This window comes from Mytilus galloprovincialis, chromosome 8 (assembly GCF_965363235.1).
Source record: "Mytilus galloprovincialis chromosome 8, xbMytGall1.hap1.1, whole genome shotgun sequence".
NCBI classification, from domain to species: Eukaryota; Metazoa; Mollusca; class Bivalvia; order Mytilida; family Mytilidae; genus Mytilus; species Mytilus galloprovincialis.
This window is the reverse complement of record NC_134845.1, coordinates 29354879-29377530: the sequence shown is the minus strand read 5'-3', so window position 1 is coordinate 29377530 and position 22652 is coordinate 29354879. Positions and strand designations below refer to the sequence as shown.

Here is a 22652-nt window from a genome sequence, read left to right as displayed (position 1 = left end):
TTTGTCTTGCTTGAGTGATTTACCTGTACAAAGCTCGGGTCTCAACGATGTTTAAAACGAATTGATGCCTGTTTGAAATAGTTTAACGGGGGCGTGGCCTAATAGTTGGACGTACATTACCAGCAACTTGATTTCAATTGATTCACCGCAAAGAAATCTATTTGACTGGCGTTAAAATGAATTGAAATGAATTGAAATGAATTAAAAATATTTTTTAATTTTTGTCAATCTTTATCAAATAACAATTAATCTCATTTAAATAGCGTTAACACGTTTTTGTCCGTTCAAGCTAAATTCGGGTTACTAGTGATGATGTACATGTACATGTTGCAAGTTGATATGGTACATGTACAGGAGGTTTTATTTTGTTTATTCTTCAAGTTCTTTATACCAATAATGGCAGTCATTCATAGTATTCATAATATATTTTCTATTCATAAGAAAATAATGATTGTGATCTGCAGTTTATTAATTGATGCCCATTCAACACCACTTGATGTCTCAATCATAGTTCCTTAAGAAAAACTCGGAGGATTTTAACCTTATAAAATCATCTACATCGACAACTCTATAATTTGCAAACTATCAACTTACCATGCGCCTTTGAAACAGATAGACAATATTTTATTTGACGCGAATTTAAATTCATTCCATTTATCAGTCAAATAGCTGATATCAGCTTTATTAAACATATCAAAAAGCCCTTTTCGACCGGATCGTGATTCCATAGTTTGAAAAATATACGACGGACCAAAATTAAATCCATTTCCGCGTTCTTGTTGATCTTTCACTGATATGGTCATTTGAAAAGTTTCATGTGACACAAAATCTTCATTTAGAAAAATAACACAAGATCGTCCGTGTGTGAAGGTTGTCTCCTTAGTTACTCCACAGACATCACACATGATTGTAGATACAGGTAGAGACGGTACCAGTCCCTGATACTTTGGTTTTATATTCAACGAAACTATTCGTAATTTTGTAGGTGCTTTGAAAGAGATTGTTTCATTCCTATTTCCATACCCAAACGTGAAAGCTAAATTGCTAAAGTTTGATAGAATTAGCTGATCAACAAAAATCTCTGTAACGCAATATTTCATTCTTGGTTGTACTCTAAATAAACTATGTTTGGCCTGCAGCGACGATTTCATTGTAATAGCTTTAAATACGTGTAGTTGTTCGTCACTACTCAAAATGCCGCTTGGAACGACTAATTCAGTAAAATCTTCAAGTGGAAACTGCGGAAACCCCAAACGGTATAATACACCATTTGTAAAAGGATTTTGCGTCGTGTCTCTCCTGTGATGGACTTTCTTGATTTACGTAAGTTGGTATCAGCCCATTTAAGTATGGATTGAAATAATGTCACTTCAGAAATACACAGAGAATCAAGTTTGAGAAAATCGTTAATATCTTCAGGCGATATTGCAAGAAAGTCGTCATTTTTAAATACCTCGCATGCATTCTTCGATATGAAATGTAATGCTTTGTTTTGTAATGCCTTTAGAGAAAACACTTTTGCCTGGTTGTGAACTGTACAAGCATTGTTGATGCCAAGGTTCTTTTGTAAGAAGTCTTCACATTGAAATATCAAAGACACAATTTGGTATTTCTCAGCAGCGCACAACATCTGAATAACAGTTTCGTCGTTAAGAATAAACTGATCAGTGTATATATACCTATAAAATAAGACAATTTCCAGTATATACATATATATTTTTACATTGATACCCGTGGATTAACGTATTTATCCAATCGAGATAGTTAAATTATCAATTTAAAGTCAGAGCCTCGGCGAGGGCTTTAAAATTTATAATTCAATATCGAGATTGGATATATACGATGATCCACGAAAAACAATGTAAGATTCTGTTTCTCTATTAATTCAAATTTTTGTTAAAAGAAAATCCCCTTCGAGTGCCTCTAACATTCCACAAAGTTGTCAATTTCATTAACACCTGTTAGCTCATTTTTGATTCATCCAGTGAGCTGATAAAGTTTATGACCTTTAAACTCATTCAATCATCTTCTGAGATCATCGGCAACCACACGTTGATGATTCTTTTTATTTAGAATTGGAGCAGAAATGGATAAATTGTCAAAGAATTAGAAAAATCAATTTATACATCGTTTTCATTGCAATTGCTATCATCATTGTCTTTGTCTAATATGAGGGTTGATATGGAGGCACTTTATTCAATAATCTTAAATTTATTTAGCCCATTTTCCACTTTTCTTTATTCATTGTTTCCGTTATTCTATTTCCTTTTTTTTCTTCTAGCCAATAATCTGCACAATTTGCCCGTTTTTCTCTATTACTAAACCATATTCAGACACTATTATATACAATGACTATGCCATATTTTAAAATAGTTAAAAGTTGATCTTTCATGAATTTATATGCTAATTTTAACTATTATAGGATTGTGTTTTTAAAACGAATGGTTGTAATTGAAGCGTTTTTATTGTTGATGAAGCTTGAATTCTTAACGATGTAAATATTATCTGTTTTATAATAATTATAAAGGGCGGTATATGTTTATATTTCTCTTTTCAGTATTACTTTTAGGGTGAACAAGAATGTGTCCAAAGTACACGGATGCACCATCAGCACTATTATTTTCTATGAAACGTGAAAATGCGGTAAAAATTCTAATAAGGCATTACAATTAGAAAGATCATATCATAGGGAACATGTGTACAAGTTTCAAAATGATTGGACTTCAAATTCATCAAAAACTACCTTGACCAAAAAACTTTAACCTGAAGTGGGACAGACGGACGGAGGAACGAACGAACAGAGGGACTAACGGACGAACAGTCCAGAAAACATAATGGCCATAAATGGGGCATACAAATTTTAAATAAAAAATAAAAAATAAATCTGTATCTTGCCGTTAAAGCTGTAGCAGCGAGCTAATTGATTACTTATTTAGTGCAATAAACTTACAATTAAAAGTGAAAAAGAGACTGTATAAGTATCTTTTTATAATACTATACTGTCTGGTTGGTTTATATGTGTTTTCCCTCAATTGTTTTGGTATGAATTAGGCCGTCAGTTTTCTCAATTGAAAAGTGTCATATATTTCATTACGATGCCTTTTATAGCCTGCTACACAGTATGGGTCTTTCTCGTTATTGGAGGCTGTGTGGTTGCCTATAATTGCATACATCCACTTCATGTGAACTTTGGTGGATATGACTGGTCTCATTTGGCAATCAAACCACTTCTCCTTATTTTTATGTTTATTTTAGAATCAAATAATTTGACTAAACGTGCTACGCACCGTAACATATTTTCGAATACAGAAGGGTATATATCTGAAATTTCAATGTTCTCATCATTTTGTAGAGGTGTTTCGTAAAACATGGTCTTGAATACTGGACTTCTAATGGCTAAAAGCATTTTATGAGCAGGGATTCTTATGCTAAAACCCCCAGGGAATATAAAATGCACATCGAAGAGATTTTCAGTGAGGCAAATATTAGACAAACAACCGTTAATAGTATCCGGATGGCTGGTATGAGTGGTGGCAAAGTTAGACATTGTCTGAAAAAAGAAAAATTCAAAGGGTAAAATTAGTATACAGTATCATACAAGATAGGTGGAAACAAACAATTAATTTATTTCAGCAGACCAATTTTCAAAGGTGTTCTGTGTTATGAAAAGTAGTTCTTTGCTGTATATTCGACAGATACACAACAGTCTTATGCGAAAAAAAAATCCGAATAGACAATCCAAAACAGAATTCAAATTGCATCTAAACAATAGAAAGTAAAATCACAAAAACACTGAATTCCAAGTAATTCATAACAGAAAGTCTCTAATGAAATAGCAAAATCAAAAGCTCAAACACATCAAAGGAATGGAAAACAACTGTTATAATCCTGACTTGGTATAGGCATTTTCTCATGTAGAAAGTGGTGGATTAAACCTGGTTGTAAATCTAGCTAAATCTCTCACTTTCATGACTGTCGCATCAAATTCCATTACATTGACAATGATGTGTGAACAAAACAAAGACAATGTTTAACAATTCATTGTATCATTGTTAAATAGGAATAGAATGTTGATAAAAGTCGTTGTAACAAATCAAATACAATCTTAACGAAAACTAAAAAATGGGCAACACTTAAAAATATTTTGGTTTGCCCAAACCCTGCTCAAAGGTAAAGATAGTGGGTATGTAGGTAGGGATTTCCTTTTCAGCACACTTGGAAGGGTCAAGTGAGCTTGTCTCCTTACTTCGCGTCCTGCGTCCGTCGTTCGTAAACTTTTTCAAAAATCTTCTAGTCAGTACTACTGAACAAGATTTAACCACACTTGCATTGGCCACAATTATCATTGGGGTATCTAGTTTAAAAACCAAGATGGCCGTCATGGCTAAAAATAGAACATAGGGGGAAAATATATCTCTGAAACCAAAGCATTTAGTGCAAATCTGACATGAGGTTGTTTATCAATGTCAAGATCTATCTGCCCTGAAAATTTTAAGACAAATGGGACAATCTGTTGTTGGGTTGCTGCCCCCGAATTAGTAATTTTAAAGAAATTTTAAGGTTTTTGGTTATTATCTTGATTATTATTAAAGATATAGATAAACTGTAAACAGAAATAATGTTCAGCGATGTAAGATCTATAAATAGGTTAACATGGACAAAATTGTCAGTTGACCCCTTAAGGAGTTATTGCCCTTTATAGTCAATGTTTTACCATTTTTCTAAAATTTTGGTAATCTTTAAAAACAATCTGAAATTACTTTAGTTAGACAAATTTAACCAAACTTGACAACCATCATCTAAAGGGTATGTAGTTTTAAACTAGAGGCTCTGAAGAGCCTGTGTCGCTCACCTTGGTCTATGTGAATATTAAACGAAGGACGCAGATGGATTCATGAGAAAATTGTGTTTTGGTGATGGTGATGTGTTTGTTCATCTTACTTTACTGAACATTCTTGCTGCTAACAATTATTTCTATCTATAATGAACTTTGCCCAGTAGTTTCAGTGGAAAATGTTAGTAAAAATTTACAAATTTCATGAAAATTGTTAAAAATTGACTATAAAGGACAATAACTCCTTAGGGGGTCAATTGACCATTTTAGTCATGTTGACTTATTTTTAGGTCTTACTTTGCTGTACATTATTGCTGCTTAGAGTTTATCTCTATCTATAAAAATATTCAAGATAATAACCAAAAACAGAAAAATATTCCTAAAATTACCAATTCAGGAGCAGCAACCCAACAACGGGTTGTCCGATTCATCTGAAAATTTCAGGGCAGATAGATGTTGACCTGATAAACAATTTTACTCCATGTCAGTTTTGCTCTAAATGCTTTGGTTTTTGAGTTATAAGCCAAAAACTGCATTTTACCCCTATGTTCTATTTTTAGCCATGGCGGCCATCTTGGTTGGTTGGCCGGGTCAAGCCACACATTTTTTAAACTAGATACCCAAAAGATGATTCTGGCCAAGTTTGGTTCAATTTAGCCAAGTAGTTTCAGAGCAGAAGATTTTTGTAAAAGATTACTAAGATTTATGAAAAATGGTTAAAAATTGAATATAAAGGGCAATAACTCCTAAAGGGGTCAACTGACCATTTCTGTCATGTTGACTTATTTGTAAATCTTACTTTGCTGAACATTATTGCAGTGTACAGTTTATCTCTATCTTTAATAATATTCAAGAGAATAACCAAACACAGCAAAATTTCCTTAAAATTACCAATTCAGGGGCAGCAACCCAACAACGGGTTGTCCGATTCAAATGAAAATTTCAGGGCAGATAGATCTTGACCTGATTAACAATTTTACTCCTGTCAGATTTGTTCAATATGCTTTGGTTATTGAGTTATAAGCCAAAAACTGCATTTTACCCCTATGTTATATTTTTAGCCATGGCGGCCATCTTGGTTGGTTGACCGGGTCAAGCCACACATTTTTTAAACTAGATACCCCAAATATGATTATGGCCAAGTTTGGTTCAATTTGGCCAAGTAGTTTCAGAGGAGAAGATTTTTGTAAAAGTTAACGACGCAGGGCGACGCAGGACGACGACGGACGCCGGACGCAAAGTGATGGGAAAAGCTCACTTGGCCCTTTGGGCCAGGTGAGCTAAAAATGTGTCCAATGACCCTGTCGATGAACCAAGATGGCAGACATGACTAAAATTAGTACAAAGGGGTTAAATGCAATTTTTGGCTATCATTTAGAGCAAATCTCATTATTAAAATATGTTCATTAAGTCAAGATCTAACTGCACTGAAATTTTCAGACAAATCAGGCAACCCGTTGTTGGGTTTCTGTCCCTGAATAGGTAATTTTAAGAAATCTTTGAAGTTTTTGGTTATTACCTACAAAGATAAACTGTAAACAGCAATTATGTATAGCAAAGTGCGATCTACAAATAAGTCAACTTGATCAAGTTCATAATAGATAGAGATAACAGCAAGATTGTTCAGTAAAGTAAGATCTACAAACAAATCACCAACACCAAAACATAATTTTATTATGAATCCATCTGCGTCCTTTGTTTGATATGCACAAAGACCAACTTCACTAAGGTGAGCGACACAGGCTCTTTATAGCCTCTAGTTTTCTTTAAGGCAAAGAGAAATTGAAGTGTCAATTGTTTGTTTATAAACTTTTTCACATCAGGACAATAAAAGATTTTGAGTAGGCAGCCATTTTCTGGGTAGGTAGGGTGAGGGCAAACAAACCTATTCTTTTTAATGTCCCTGCATAAAGAGCCCATTAGAAGACAACAGATATAACCATCAAGGCATGGAAATTAATAGTATAGAAAAGTAAAATGGTCCATGTGTTATATAGTTGTTTTTGTTTTTTTTATGAAATACAGTATAAATGTTAACAAAGAAGAACGGTGATTTGAAACTTTTGAATACACATTGTAGCTAAATAACTAGAGGCTCTAAAGAACATGTGTCGCTCACCTTGGTCTATGAGCATATTAAACAAAGGACGCAGATTCGTCTAAATTCTTTGGTTTCAGAGATACGAGCCAAAAAACTACATTTTACCCTATGTACTATTATTAGCCATATCGGCCATTTTGGTTCACGGGCGGGGTCATCGGGCACATTTTTAAACATAGATACCCTAATGATGATTGTGGACAAGTTTGGTTAAATTTGTCTTAGTAGCTTCAGAGGAGAAGATTTTTGTAAAAGATAACAAAAATTTACAATTTTGTTTTTTAAATTGACCATAACGTGCAATAACTCCTAAAGGGGTCAACTGACCATTTTGGTCATCTGACTCATTTGTATATCTTACTTTACTGAACATTATTGCTGTTTACAGTTTATCTCTATCTATAATAATATTCAAGATAATAGCAAAAAAAAAACGGTATAATTTCCTTCAAAATGCCAGTTCAGGGACAGCAACCCAACAACCGGTTGTCCGATTAATCTGAAAATTTCAGGGCAGATAGATCTTTACCTGATAAACAATTTTCCCCAGTCAGATTTGCTCTAAATGCTTTGGGTTCAGAGTTATAAGCCAAATTCTACATTTTACCCCTATGTTCTATTTTAAGCCATGGCGGCCATCTTGGTTGGTTGGCCGGGTCACTCCACACATTTTTAAACTAAATACCCCAATGATGATTGTGACCAAGTTTGGTTTAATTTGGCCCAGTAGTTTCAGAGGAGAAGATTTTTGTAAAAGCTAACGACGACGGACGCAAAGTGATGAGAAAAGCTCACTTGGCCCTTCGGGGCTATATTAAGAACTATATAAGAACTGTAATAAACAGACTCGGGTCTACATGCATGAATTTAAAGTTTGGAGTTTAAACTAAACAAGCAGTTCAAAAGGACTTCAATTGATTCCTAAAAAATAAGCTCTCTGTTGGCAGTAAATATTTCAGTCCTTCGAAATTTCACATAAAAAGCTTTCGCCTTGTCAATCAAACCATAATTCTCTTTTTCGTCGTAAGTTCTAAACATATCTTTTTCTCAGCGAATGTATATTCCTCAGGAAGGACCATCGCTTGTCTCTAGTAATTACCAGCTATGCAACTTTTTTTCCATACCGCAGTTAATTGGTTTCTGGCAATATGAGATTTGACACGATCGGATATTATTTGAAATACGAATCCATTGTGTTGCCATTCAGAAATATTCTAAAGATGTCCATTTAGTTTTTTTTTCTTTTCTCTACGAGTCCAAACGTTTTATTGAGAACAAACTTATGTATTTGAAGACTGTGCGATCATGATAGGCGACCGAAATGTAATGTTGATTTTCTTTTTGTAAGTGAAATTACAAAAATACCGAAGGAATATTCAAATTAAAAAGTCCCTTATCAAATGGCAAAATCAAAGTCTCAAACACCGGTATTAAACGAATTAAAAACAACTGTCACATTTCTGACTTGGTACGGGCATTTCTGTGAGTAAAAATGCAGGATTAAACATGGTTTTGTAGCTAATAGGATTCTATAAATTGATAATAAATGCAATTCAATCAAAAGGTGACACGTTACAGTTATCGAATGCTGCTGTAATTTGGAGTAAGTTGTTACTATAGATCAAAGCTATGACAGATCTAAATCACCATTAGTTACAAAACAAAACATATCTACTGCTAGGAGGTGTATAACCATGAAAGGCCGTTCGGGTCGTAATTCATTTTGTTACACATACGCTAGAAGTATGAGTAATAGGTCGTACACGTCACAATGTATTCTCGTAGGCATTAAGGTACACGTGAAACGTTGTTTACGTACGATAGAGGTACACGTAACAAATTTTCACTTTCCTAGTTGTGCGCGTGACAGTTAGTTCACGTACACTGGACGTACGCGTCACTGATTGTTCACGTAAAACTAGGTTCACACTGCCGATTAGATCAACTCGATGATCCCGATTGTCCAAATTTCCACGACCAAGCGCAACCAAATTCTTGATCTGGTCTGTTAACGACTTCTACCCGACCGCCATCCAACTGTACACGACCTTAACTCGACCATTCACGACTCCTTAATGACTCCGTCACGACACCATCCCGGCAACAAAACGAATACTTATTCGATAATTCCGATCAATTCACGATCTTTTCACGATCTTTACTCGACTAGCTAGACCAAATCAACTATTCACGAGCTCAGCCTGATCTCGACCAGACCAGATCGACCTGATCGTATATGGGTCGTAGGGATAATCGGGAATTTGTCGGGTATGCACATGTTTAGTATAAAAACGTCCATTTTTTTTATTCCCGTGCCGCTTTGGAGTGGACATTAAGTGTTACCCTTGTCTGTCCGTACGCACGTACATCCCAACATGACCCTTTATAATGTTATATATTGCTAGCTGGGGCATTATCAGTGTCCCATTGACACATTCTCCGTTTATTTGCAGAGGCGGATTTAGAGGGGGGCCCCCCCTTTTTGAGAAAAAATTTGGTTGCTTATATAGGGAATCACTGAAGCATGACTGGAGTGGGCCCCCTCTTAGGTCAGTCAGTGGGCCCCCACTTATGAAAATTTCTGGATCCGCCACTGATTTGGTTATATTCAGTAGAAGGTCCGAGTATAATCATACATCTAAAATATCTACATAGAAATAAAGCAATTGGATTTGTTGGCAAAGTGCATCTTCGCTAGCCAAGGGTTACGTTCCTTGACTAGCAAAGAAAGGGTAAGGAGGTAAGAGCTCACAGAGACAGGTTAATACCTGTGACGGAGCTTGTAGAGTGCATAGAAGACGAACAAGATGGTGTAGACAGCAACGGGCGCAGAGAAATCTAGGTGAGGCAGTGGCTGACACGAAGACCACTGTGTGGGCAGTATGAGAGACTTGCGCTAACTTAACAAAGAGAAACCCAATGCTTATAAAAACTTCCTCATAGTGGACACTGATATATGGTAGTTTTATTGCTCGTTTTTGGAAATGACACCACAAAATGAGATTTGTCACTGGATTAGTACTTATGTTAGATAGCAATATAAATAAACTTAACTATCCCTATTTACTTGCTTTCTTACAAATAAAGCGTACTGTTTGTCGAAAATATACATGCATAAGTATGTAATCAGTATTTTTCATAGATTTGATATTCAGTAGTTGATTAGTTAAAGTTTATTTTCTTTTTGCTGTATGGCAACAACCTGTATGTATTTGTCAAAAAATATTGCAAAAAGAGGGCAAAGATGTCACATATTTCCCCACAATTTGACCCAAAGTAGAATTTCAATCCCCTGGAGTGATACCTTTTATGAAACAGTTTACAACTTTACATATATCTATCAACGTTTATTGTAGTTTGTTGAAAGTTACAGAAGTAGAAACAAATGCATCGTTTGGTCAAAAGAGATTGAAATTTTGAGTAATTTCTAGACAATGTTTTGAGTTATGACAAGCAAGAACACGTTTAGATGATTGATTTTATAATAAAGAAAGAAAAAAATGCATCGTTTGAACTAACAAACGACGAACGACAAACTGCAGACGCATTAGCAGCGAGTGTATAGTTTGTCAAAGTTTATGCAAACTTGCAAAAAGTATGTTAGAAACAAATGATCAAAACGTGACTGTGCTCGCTGAACAGTTTGTATCGTTACTGTTATAAAGAAATTCGCACCAAATAAAAAATATTTGTCTTTCGTCTCATTTTTGTATGAAATTACGTCAAAAAGTTTGAATGGAAAAAAAAATTGACTGTAAGGTGACCTACAGAAAATAGCCAATAAAACAGGTAAAATATAATCTTGATGTTCTTATAAATCAACTTTGAGAGATAACTTAGTCGATAGAAGTCTAACAACGAATATTATTGCACAATTACTTTAATATTTGAAAAATCCGCCGGTGCCAATATTGCAGGAATTTCTTCCCTTCCGGAACATATTAGATCATCCCAGGTTTTGTTGGGTTACGTGTTGATAAGTTTTTACTTTTATATGTTTTGTGGACTGCTGTTTGTCTTCTCGTCGGTTACCGTTTTTGCTATGGCTGTGTCTGTTTGTTTTTGACCTTTGTGTTTGATTGTTTCTTTGGTGTCTTTGGCCTCTCCATTGAATTGTTACCTCTCCTTGCAAAAGTAAAGACACGTACAGTACATGGAGGAATTTTTGTACAGTTAAAAAATAATGTTGCCAATATATTTTTGAGGAAGCAGAGTTATGAGAGTTAATTAGATCTGCACACACGTGTAGCAGTCATGTGTTCTCGTGTATGGCCGAGTAGAGATCGAAGAGTGGTCGAATGTGATCTGGAAGCGATGGGGCATTGGTCGAGTTAATCTGGAAATGATCGGACACTAGTCGAGCCGAAGGTCGAAATGATCGAGTACTGATCGATATTTTTTTTTGTTTTCCGACCAAACTCGATCTCTACACGACCCTTTCCCGATCAATTTGACCGCTACTCGACGAATTCTCGATCTCTTCTCGAGGGACTTGTTTCTCGATCCTTACTCGAATGTTTTTGACATGTCAAAAACTCTCGGGTAGAAAGTCAGATCGATGACGAGCAAGGTAGACTATCCCGAACATTCTTGTCGATTGAGTCAGACCAGTCTCCCGATCACGTAATTTGGCTTGATCGGGCTTGATCGAGTTGATCTGATCGGCAGTGTGAACCTAGCTTTAACCTGGATGTACGAGTAACTTTTTGTTCGTGCAGCTACATGTGCAATAGAAAACTGCCAACACTTTCCGTATGTCTTACTTACAATTCCGTTCCCTTTTAACAAATGTGACCTACCGAATTAGACTATCTACTATGCAAGCTGGCATTATATTTCAAATTTGACAACTATAGAGTAATTAAAACAGAGGCTGCGTATTTAAACATCCCAAATAAATAGCAGTTTGATAATGATTACATGTAATAATAAATTTTGACTAAGATTAAATAATTGAACGTGACTGTGTACTTGTACATCACTCTCAAATGAATGAATCCTTAAATTTAGACTAGCATAATTCAATAATCCTTAAAACTGTAAGAGTCCAGTACGGAAGCCGGAGTTACTGGAAACAAGTGATGGCAGGAAAATGAGTGACCCATTCTATGTTTTTTTCATTTATGGAGGTCAACGAGGGTTTATCAAGGGTCGACAGACTTGCTCGGGATAGGTTTTGGATAAGAAAGCTAAGGACAGTTCCCCATAAATGAAAAAATAGAATGAGTCACTCGCTAACAAAAAGAATTATGACCCGAACGGCCTTTCATATTTAACGACATGGATAACCAATGAGGGTCTTGCATTGTGGATAAAAACATATTCATACTGATACTTGCAAGATGGCCTCGTGAATATTAATGACAAACTTAACACTGGAAACTTGTGTAAAAATGTTGACCTATGTTGACCTTTTAGTTTTCCTTATGATAAATACAAGTTAAAAGACAGGAAAGGTGGAAATTCGTTCATTTCAAATTTACAAAGTACATGTACGTGGTAGCTTGGCAATGAAGAGACATCTCGGTCCGATCGTATAATTTATACTCTAGTTATAAGGGGTCGGGTTTTAGGAGAAAACACCTACACCTACCTTAACGTACGTTTTCTTCTAACTTTATTACACAGGCTAGATGAATATCACATGACAACTTATATACAATCTAACCTCTTTATCACTTTAAATAATTATACGATAGATATAGCGGAAAATACTCTTAGATAACTTTGCTATCAATGGATACACTTCGATATTTTATAATTAGACATATTCACGTTGGAAAAAGTGCGGCCTAGCTTCTACAACTGAATTAAATATTAATTGAGATGCTTGAAGACAAGTTTCCATTCTTCGATTCCAACTTCAGGTTTAACGTTTATTATTTTTTCAAATAATATGTTGTCTTCGTCTATAACATGATCGAATTCCAATTCACGCTGAAATGGGCAATAAAGAGCTTAATTAGTTTGTGTTACTATGCAACACACTCATTTAGTTTAGCAATACTAATTATATTATTTAAAGTAAACTGACAGAAATGGTAATAAAAGCAGATAGCTCAATTTGCCGCGCAAACACGTTTTACATTCACTTTTCTGAATTGAAATTGTAATAAAATTTCATTTAGTTTAAATGTTTCATCAAGAAAAGATTTGAAATCTTAAAGTTGAAAGGATAAAAACAGGAAATACAATGCTAATGGTATCGATCCATGATTCAAAAAATGTTCACATCAACCATAAATGACTTTATGAAAAAAATATATGATAATATTCACATTTTCATAAATTCTATATATAGTATGCATTTCAGAAATAGTAACGAAGAGATGAAATGCATATTGGATCCATTGTCTAAAAATGTTCACATTAACTTTGAATTTTCATTAAAAATATTAAAAAGGTCCATATATTTATATCCAAAATGTTTTTTTTTTCAATTGAGAAATAGTTTAATGTCTCGCAATGTAAAAGAAATTATTACACCTTATACATATGATATATGCGTATATAGTTGCAAGTCTATGCCTGCTATTTGTCTGACATTATTATATTTCATTAACCTCTCCTTCCCATAATTCCAAAATGAAATTATATTGCTAATTTTGGCATGTCCTATCTTATTAGTTCACAGGTCAGTTCACTATTATCAAAACAAATTAAGATAATTTGAAATCACTTACACTACACAGGCAACTAACCCACCCTTATCAAATATTTCAATGCCTAATTAGGACGCCCATTTTTTAAGTGTAGACGATGATGGCGTTTCACTTCTTTTCTCACAACTCAAGTTTCTTATTGGAGGAAATAATTATATGATATATCTTTTTTTGTATCAACATTTGACTGTTTGATCTATTAATATCCTCTATAAGTTGTCTCTCTAGCGGCATCAGATAGTCTGGGGAAGCGTACGCATTTCCTAACAGATAAAGGTAAGATGTAGTAATTTTTATTCTAATATGATTTTTTTACCAAATACATTGTAGTTTTATCCTTCAATTTGTTGATCTGAATACTAATCTTTACTAAATTGAAACTGCATAATTACATAATTGTGTCTTGATTTACATAATTGTATTGTATCTATAGACAGATATCATATAGTGTTGTGACAATATATATCGTTACACTTAGAACTGTTCGATATATAAATATATCTTCCTTTCGGATAGATTTTCTGTCAAATAGCAATGATCCAAGGAATATAAATTCATCAGTAAAAAGCAATAAGCAGATTAAAAAAGGACAATAAAGAGAATTGATATGCTTTCATTGTAGAAATCAAATAATTGTTGATGGTAGTTTTAAGTTGTATGTATTTTCTTTCTTGAAAAAAAAGTAAAAAAGAAACAACGGAAAGCCAAAAAGCATAACATATTAATTAGTTTGAAAACTAGGGGATATTTTCCCCGACATTAGGTGATTTCGTTTAATGTTAGTGATGTTCGAATGTCACTTCATATTTGGATATTTTTTTACAGATATATGTTCATTAGAAGTAAAATGTCTGTTATGTAATATTGATTGATTGATGGTTGTTTCACGCCCAGTGGCAAATATTTCATGCATGTTTATGATGTCTGTTATGTCATATAAGAGGTGTTATACATGTAATAAACAATTCAAGGTTCCACTTGAAATAAAACGGTGGAGTAACAGTCAAATGCACATGTTGTCAGCTTCCTTGTAAATCGGACAGCGTTCATACGTCACTGTTCGTAATAAGAAAGGAAGATTCGATAATTAACAGCTGGACAATACCAAATAAATGACCTCTTCACACGAATGTCAGTGATCTTAACCTTAAAGTAAACATTCAATTATAATGTATATATGAAGCCTTCATTCCCTAATTAACAAGGAGTAAACAATGAATATAACCAATAAATCAAAATGGAACTTTATATAACAAATTATAGACACTCTATCCTCAAAATGATAATCTATATAACAAATCATCATCGATCATTCACAAATCCGCGGAAGACAGAGAGAGTTGGTGGAATATATACAAGTACTTGACCCGCACCCCAGCAACATCAAAAGGTACCAATATGGGGCCGGAATGCAACCCTAACCCTAATATATATTCTGGTTGATGTCAAACTTGTATTATGAAAACACCTTAACAAAAGCATGTAACTAATATGATACAATATCAATAGGTTAACATTGTATCTTGTACTTAATAATATTTTGTTATCTTAAAGATTACTATTGTTTTATATCGTATTTATAAGGGTTCAGGTGTTTATTTTATAATTGGTTGAAGTGGCTAAAATGTTATATACACTTAAGAAACAACAATGGCATATTGATAATATAAATATATGTATGTTTATCCAGCGAAAAAAATATTACGTATTAGTGCAATTATATTGAGCCACACCAGTGCATTCATGCATTGTTATACCATTTCGACCAATGCTTGAATTTCCAGTATACTTTGGATACACTTACTTAAGTTTTCAACGTCATCTATGGCAAGCCGTTCTCGTCATCAACTACAGGAGGTACTCTCTCGGAAATCCAATCGTTAAAAATCTGAAACTTAGTCTATTAGATGTCATACATCTCACCTCGATGAAGTAAACAATTATAGACGATACGCATACGTACGTGCTGTTTCGTGCGTTGGCGTTTCGGCGGCGTAAACAATTTATTTCAGTTTATCACTGACCTTAAAACTTTGGTAAGTTTATATTGTGTAAGTTTGAGACAGTTCAAGGGGAACCACGTGTGATTGGTCTGAAATATTTGGTGTGCAGTTGTTTAAGCATTGACGCATCTTATTTCTACGGATATTATTTGGCTATACCTTCCTCTGTTAAAGTCTATTGACTTTGAAAATTTTGGACAGTTTGTGATATAGCCATTTTAATATTAACAACAGTTAATAATGGTAAGCCAATGACATTAGGATGCATTTTTATAACATTTGCACGTCTAATTATGTATAGTTTATATGTTAAATTTTGTGTTTAGTTCAGTTTACTTAGACTAAGTTATGATACGTAAACTGTAGTGTATAATGTATGCCGTTGTATTAGCATATGGAAATTCTCCGGAAGTAGTATATGGCCCCTTCATTCATTGGTCATTGACTATGAATATATTGCATATAGTTAACATGTTTAAGTATTGCCATTTTACTTTCAACGTTATTTAACATCATACTATCAAAGTCGTATAAAGGCGAGACATATCTCTATGTCAATGTACCAACTGTTAATAGTGAAACGGTTGTTGTTTTTTTTTTTTACGTTGTCTCTTCATCGAAATTAAAATTGCGCTTCCTTTCTAACGTAGCTTCGAAGGCAAAAATATATCTACATTGTTCAAATATAATTGCATTTTGATCAATCTAGCATAGATGTTTACTAGAACTGAACGATAGTCAGTTTTCATTTACGGTTATAGAATATTATAACATGCATACAGAAACACAAATTATAATCCTGGTACCTTTGATAACTCTTTTCACAGGCATTTATTTCATTTATTTATTTTACTAGAAACAAAGTATATTGAATGCCTGTTTAACTATTTAAATGGATTCTATTAAACGGAAGTAATATTACAAATTCCAGTTTACATTGACTTATCATGTTCCATTTTCTCTCATTACATCCACATCAGTTTTTCTGCTTACTAATGGATTCAAATTAAGTTGCTGTCACCTCAAATTAAAGGACACGAGACTTAATTGTGTTTTATCATAGGACTTACAAATTGATTTTGTCATTAGTTCTCTGTGATGATTCTTCAGTTCTTTCTTATATCCTGGAGGAATCATCATCACTTCCTAACATGAAATCTGATTGCAAATGATTTGATCAAAAACGTTTTACAACCACATATTGCTGGAACGATATCCGATATTTGGAAGTTAACAAAACAAACCTCCTTTAATATTTACTAGAACACACCCGCGAAATCACGGGCATACAGCGTGTGAACTGTTGTAGGATGATTTTTTGTACAAGATATTATATATGAAGAATTTCATAAAACGTACCAAAAGCCCTCTCCCTTTTTCCAAAGTCCGATATATGTTTGCTTTCTGTTAAATTCAATTCATTTTCGTGTTTCTGGCCTCAGACCACAATTATTCTTCTCCTTTGCTACAATGCTTCGTTAAATCAAATTAAAAATTTGCACCGTTTCAAACATGCATGTAATAAATGTAACTGCTTGTATATAGACCATTATGAGTCTAACAAAATATGCTTCTAGGACAACCCATCAGTGCTTTTTCTTTTAAGAGCCTTATTAACATTCCATTGGTAGGATATGAATCATGTATAAATGACTAAGACCGACTAAGGCTAATTTGAGGGGTGGTCGGAGGGGTGCTGATCCCAAAATCCCGGGCTCATATCCCGAAATCGAAAAATATATTCCCTGATCCCGTAAGGATCAATCCCCAAATCCCGAGCTTAAAAACACCCGATCCCGACGCCTAGAAAAAGGTCATGCCTCCCTTTAATCTCTACCTTACTTTCATTTTTGCCAAATCACTATTTTCCCTTTCAACAATATTTTGTTTTGCCCCATTTATGGGCATTATGTTTTCTAGTCTGTGCATCCACGCGTTCGGTCGTCCGTCCGTCCGTCTGTCCCGCTTCAGGTTAAAGTTTTTGGTCGAGGTAGTTTTAGATGAAGTTGAGCATGTTTTACTTATTTTAATATATACTAGAACACACCCGCATGAACAGCTTGTAAACTGTTGTAAGATGATTTTTTGTAAAAGATATTATGACTGGAGAATTTCATATAAGGTATCAAAAGCCCTCTCTCTTTTTTCCAAAGTCCGTTATGTGTTTCCTTTCTGTTAAATTCATTTTTTTCGTGTTTCTGGCCTTATACCACAATTATTAATCCCCTTTGCTACAATGCATTTTTTGGTAAAAGTCAAATTAAATTAAAAATTTGCACCGCTTCAACAAGAAATAAATGAAACTGCTTATAGACCATTATTATTCTTATAAAATGTGCTTCTACATGTTCTAGGACAATCCATCAGTGCTTTTCCTTTTGAGAGCCCTATTAACATGCCAATGATAGGATTTGAATCTCGTATAAATGACTAAGGCTCATCTGAGGGGTGGTCTGAGGGACCCTGATCCCGAAATTCCGGGCGTAAAAACATGATATCCCGAAGCGCGTATTTCAACGAAATTGATATCCCGACATCACGAAATTAAAAAAAAAATATTCTCGCATCCCGTAGAGATCAATCCCGAAATTCCGAGCTTAAAAACATCCTATCCCGACATCCCGAGAGTCTCTATATATCAAAGTAGTATAATCGTAGTTTACATGTAGATGAACGCGAAAAATAATTGTCCTCTCTAAGGAGGTATAAAAGTTGTGGTTCTTGCGATTCAAACACCATGATATATATGAAACGCGAAAAATAATTGTCCTCTCTAAGGAGGTAGAATAGTTGTGATTCTTGCGATCTAAACACCATGATATGGAGAACGCTCTAAATGGCTTATTTATTTTTCATTTTTGTTATCTATCATACGATTGGTTGTACTTGTGTCACATGTTTTACTTATTTTAATATATATGCAACTGGTATGACCCCTTAAATAATAAACATTTCAAAGAAAACAGTAGACAGAATACAGAGAGTATCTAAATATTAAAGTAGTATAATCGTGGTTTACATGTAGATAAAAGCGAAAAATAATTGTCCTCTATAAGGAGATATAATTGTTGTGGTTCTTGCGATCTAAACACCATTATACGGAGAACGCTCTGATTGGCTTGTTTATTTTTCATTTTTGTTATCTATCATACGATTGGTTGTATTTATGCGATTTTAAACCGAAAATCATATCTATGACTAAAAGTCAGTCTGATGACGGAATCATATCCGGACTCCTTTTTTTTGTCGTTTCTCTCTCAAAATAGCGCAATCTGAATAATCATAAGAATGGATGACAAATGCGACTATGCATGTTACCTATAGGACACATAGGCATGATGATTGATTTATTGTGGAAGGAAGAGACGCACAAAATGAGGTCTTCTCGTTTAATAGTGTAGATTATATATATACTGTACAGCTACAGTGCACTGACAAAACCAAGTATAATTCTTCTATGTCCAGTGAATTTCACAATGTTGAGTTATGTTGCTTACATTAAAACAAATCATTTATATTCTCCTAATAAAAGAAAAGAGAAGATACATAAGAAGCAAATGAAAAGTCTAAAATCACAGACAAGTCTATGGCGGGGCGGGGACACGACAAAGAAACGAAAATAACAAAACTTTCTAACTTTCTATGAAATTAAAGACTGAGCAAAAATATCACATCAAAAATAGGAGGGTTGATCTCATGTAGCCAGAACGAAAAGGTATGCATAATGCGAATGTGACACCTATCGACTTGCCTTGTATGGGGTGAGTCAAATTCGGTAATGTTACATTTGAAGAAAAGAGGACGGGACTTTAATTACGACACGTTAAATATATCAGTTGACATTAGATACACAGAGATCACATAACGGGCAACTTATTTATGATAGCGTCAATAAAACTTTTGAATTATGACTTACTCTACATGCAAATGGTTACCAATTCAACACTGTCTTTAGATCATTGAATATTGTTTTTAATGGCATTAAAATTGATGTTGCTATCAGTAAATAAAAAGCAAACTAAATATTATTGTAATATACATATGCCCTTTCTTAGATCTACAATATATAAACACCTGTATCTTGGCATTGCACAAGGTCATGTTTTTCTCTGACTGTTGCTGACGTCTTCACACTAAAACCATTATGATTTGTGCATTTCTGAACAAGATTTTTTATTTCTGTGTGAACCATTCTGCCTTATGAAACAAAGCCGTCAAAGTTTTCAATCTGAGTTTAAGGTTTGATTAGGAATACTATTAAAAGATGACTTGTATTTAAATTGTATCAGATCATTTTCACAGTTGTCCTGACGCCTGGTTGTTTTAATGCCTACAATATATTTTAATTATTGGAAAAAGCTCTTTGTGAAAAATTTAGAAGATCTAGTCATTTAATGAATGAAAAGACATTCACGTATACAATTTTTAAGTATCCAGTCTAGGTAAGGAAGGAAGACCTGTATAGCTAGTAATTAATAATTCTGTTCTTGAAAATTCACAGGAACATACAGCTGTTTTGATCTTTAGATTTGTCTCATTTGCAATCCCATCACATCTCTATATTCTTGTATTAGTTTATGTAAATTAAGCCTGATTATGATATTTTTTTGTAATTCTAAATAAGATTATATTTCCAACTTGGTTACCCTGGTTCTTTCCTCTTTCTTTTACATGTTTAAAATGAATTAATCAGCGGTTTACGTGACGGTTTACATAGAAATAGGTAAAGCGACACCATGAACATTTATATCTCTAGAAAAAAGTTTGTTTACTCCCATTTCCATACCGGAGATAGTTTTGCAGTTACATTTTTGCTTTTAATTAATGACATGTGTTCCGTGGGATGAACAGTAAGTGCAATTCTAGTTGTGCTTTGACTCTTGACATACCAGTCTTTGATATTGCTCAATAAATGTTGCATGCTAAGCGGAAAAGCTTCGAGTCTTTGATGCGACCATTCAATGAGACCACAGATACGGTATGTGACAATTCACTTCTTGGTATCAGACGTTATCTAGTGCATGAATATGGAGTACTTGTTTTAGTAATTTAAACTTACACATATGTTAATTTGCGTTTTTTGAAAGCGCTAATCCTTCCTATTGATATTTTATATTGTGTCTTTCTATGTTGTGATGTTATACTATTGTTTTAGAAACGGGAGAAGGTTTGGTACCATTAAAACGTTTAATCCCGCTGCATTTTTTTGCACCTGTCCTAAATCATGAATATGATGTACAGTGGTCGTCTTTTTGTGTAGTTCATACGTGTTTCTCGATTCTCTTTTTTTATACAGATTAGACCGTTAGTTTTCCCCGTTTGAATGGTTTTACACTAGTATTTTTTGGGGCCCTTTAGCTTGTTCCGTGTTGAAGGCCGTACCTTCATCTATAATGGTTTACTTTTATAAATTGTTACTTGGATGGAGAGTTGTCTCATTGGCACTCGTACCACATCTTCCTATATCTATATACATATAACACAGATTTGATCTATGACTTTTTCTACATATTGTTGATGATTTTTTTCTCTGCTTGTCATCTGCTGTACAAATTAATAATCTGTCAACGTTTGTAATAATGTCTTCCAATCGAATATTATATTGATCCTTATAATTGGCTTATTAGATATACCTATCTATTTATATTAATTTTGGTTTTCTATCAAAATGTGTGCAAGATTAAGCTTACAAATCTTATGCTGAATTGATATTTACACCTTCATGAAATAGATAGTGATCCTAATATATTGAGATAGAAATCTCAACGACATATTTTTTTAAGGGACAAGAAGTTGAATAGTGTTTTAACGCATATTACAAAATGTTCTTGTTTTATCCTTCTTGTTCTGTCCAGAGATTAGTAGCGTTCTTATACACCATTTTGTAATGCCAGATTTAAAGCTTCATTACCTTATCCGGTAACTATAATTATGTGATAAAAGAAGCGTTCACGTATAACATTTCAAAATAGAAATGCAGACCAAAATAGATCACCGACCGGGAACCTTATCACTGACTAGTATGTCCCAACCTGTCACAGAAACATTGTATTTATATTTAAGTAGTTCCGTTTTCTGTTGGTCTGAATTTCCGATATTTTGTTGCCTTTTTACGAATATCATTCCGACAATGTATTTATTTATTGGTACATTTATTTTTGTATATGCAAGTATTTTACCTACTCAATTGCGACTTTTTAATTTTCTGTTTCCTTCTAATTTGAAATTTGTTGTGGACGTTTAATGCAAACGCAATTAATGATCATTAATTGCTGTAAAAAATGTGATATCATTGTTCATTTCTAAAGTAACTCTCAATTTCTTATTTTGTTTGTTTTAAGGCAATATCTACTTTGAAAGTTACCATTATGGACATAATAGTCACAAATCAACTTATCTTGTTGAATTTTAGGAAAAGTAATGTATGATAGTTCAGTTTTCAATTACCAGTTGTTGATAGCGCAATCTAAGCAACAAATTAATGCAAATGTATTTTAGTTTCTACCAACAATTACCCACTTTATTCAAATGTAATCAGTTAATGTCACCAGAAAGCGCATTTAAAATTGTACAATTTTTCAAAAGCACTCACCTTTAGTGAAAACAATTTGTCGTTGAAAGTACCATCATGGTCACAATTAAATTACTTAAAATTCATGTTGCCATGGAAACTTGTATGTCACGATTATTCTCTTGCTAGCAGTTACAGTATTTTTTATACATGATTTTGAAGAAAAATGTTTTCTCATTTATTGACAGTGCAATACATAATTATAACATATATACAAAATCTTTAACATAAATGATGTAAATGATAGTAAGAAAGATATATTTCCGCGTCGTCAAACTGTGACATCAGGAAAAATGCATTTTTTTAAAGGATTGAGACTGATTAAACTTGAAAACGAGTACATCGAATCCTCTGTTTAAAATTGCATTAGGTTTGATGAAGATAATGTGTACCAATTTTTATGAAAAATCCACCGAAGATTAAAAAAAAGAAAAATAATTTACTGCAAAAAATTGTGTTGTTTTATTTATAAAGGAACGTA

The 22652-nt window shown here is 33.7% G+C and overlaps 2 long non-coding RNA genes across 2 annotated transcripts in view; one reads left to right on the top strand and one right to left on the bottom strand.

The window, feature by feature from the left end:
• Positions 1-353: 353 nt before the first annotated feature.
• LOC143043221 (uncharacterized) lies at positions 354-12593 on the bottom strand. Its single transcript, XR_012968257.1, has 3 exons — positions 12529-12593; positions 3288-3550; positions 354-1679 (listed from the first exon to the last, which is right to left on the bottom strand). It is a non-coding gene; the product is annotated as an uncharacterized LOC143043221 (long non-coding RNA).
• Positions 12594-13685: 1092 nt separating this feature from the next.
• Positions 13686-22652, top strand: part of LOC143085501 (uncharacterized) — a 43814-nt gene continuing 34847 nt past the window's right edge. The window contains exon 1 of the long non-coding RNA XR_012981347.1: positions 13686-13873. This is a non-coding gene — a long non-coding RNA (uncharacterized LOC143085501). The remainder of the gene's footprint in view (positions 13874-22652) is intronic.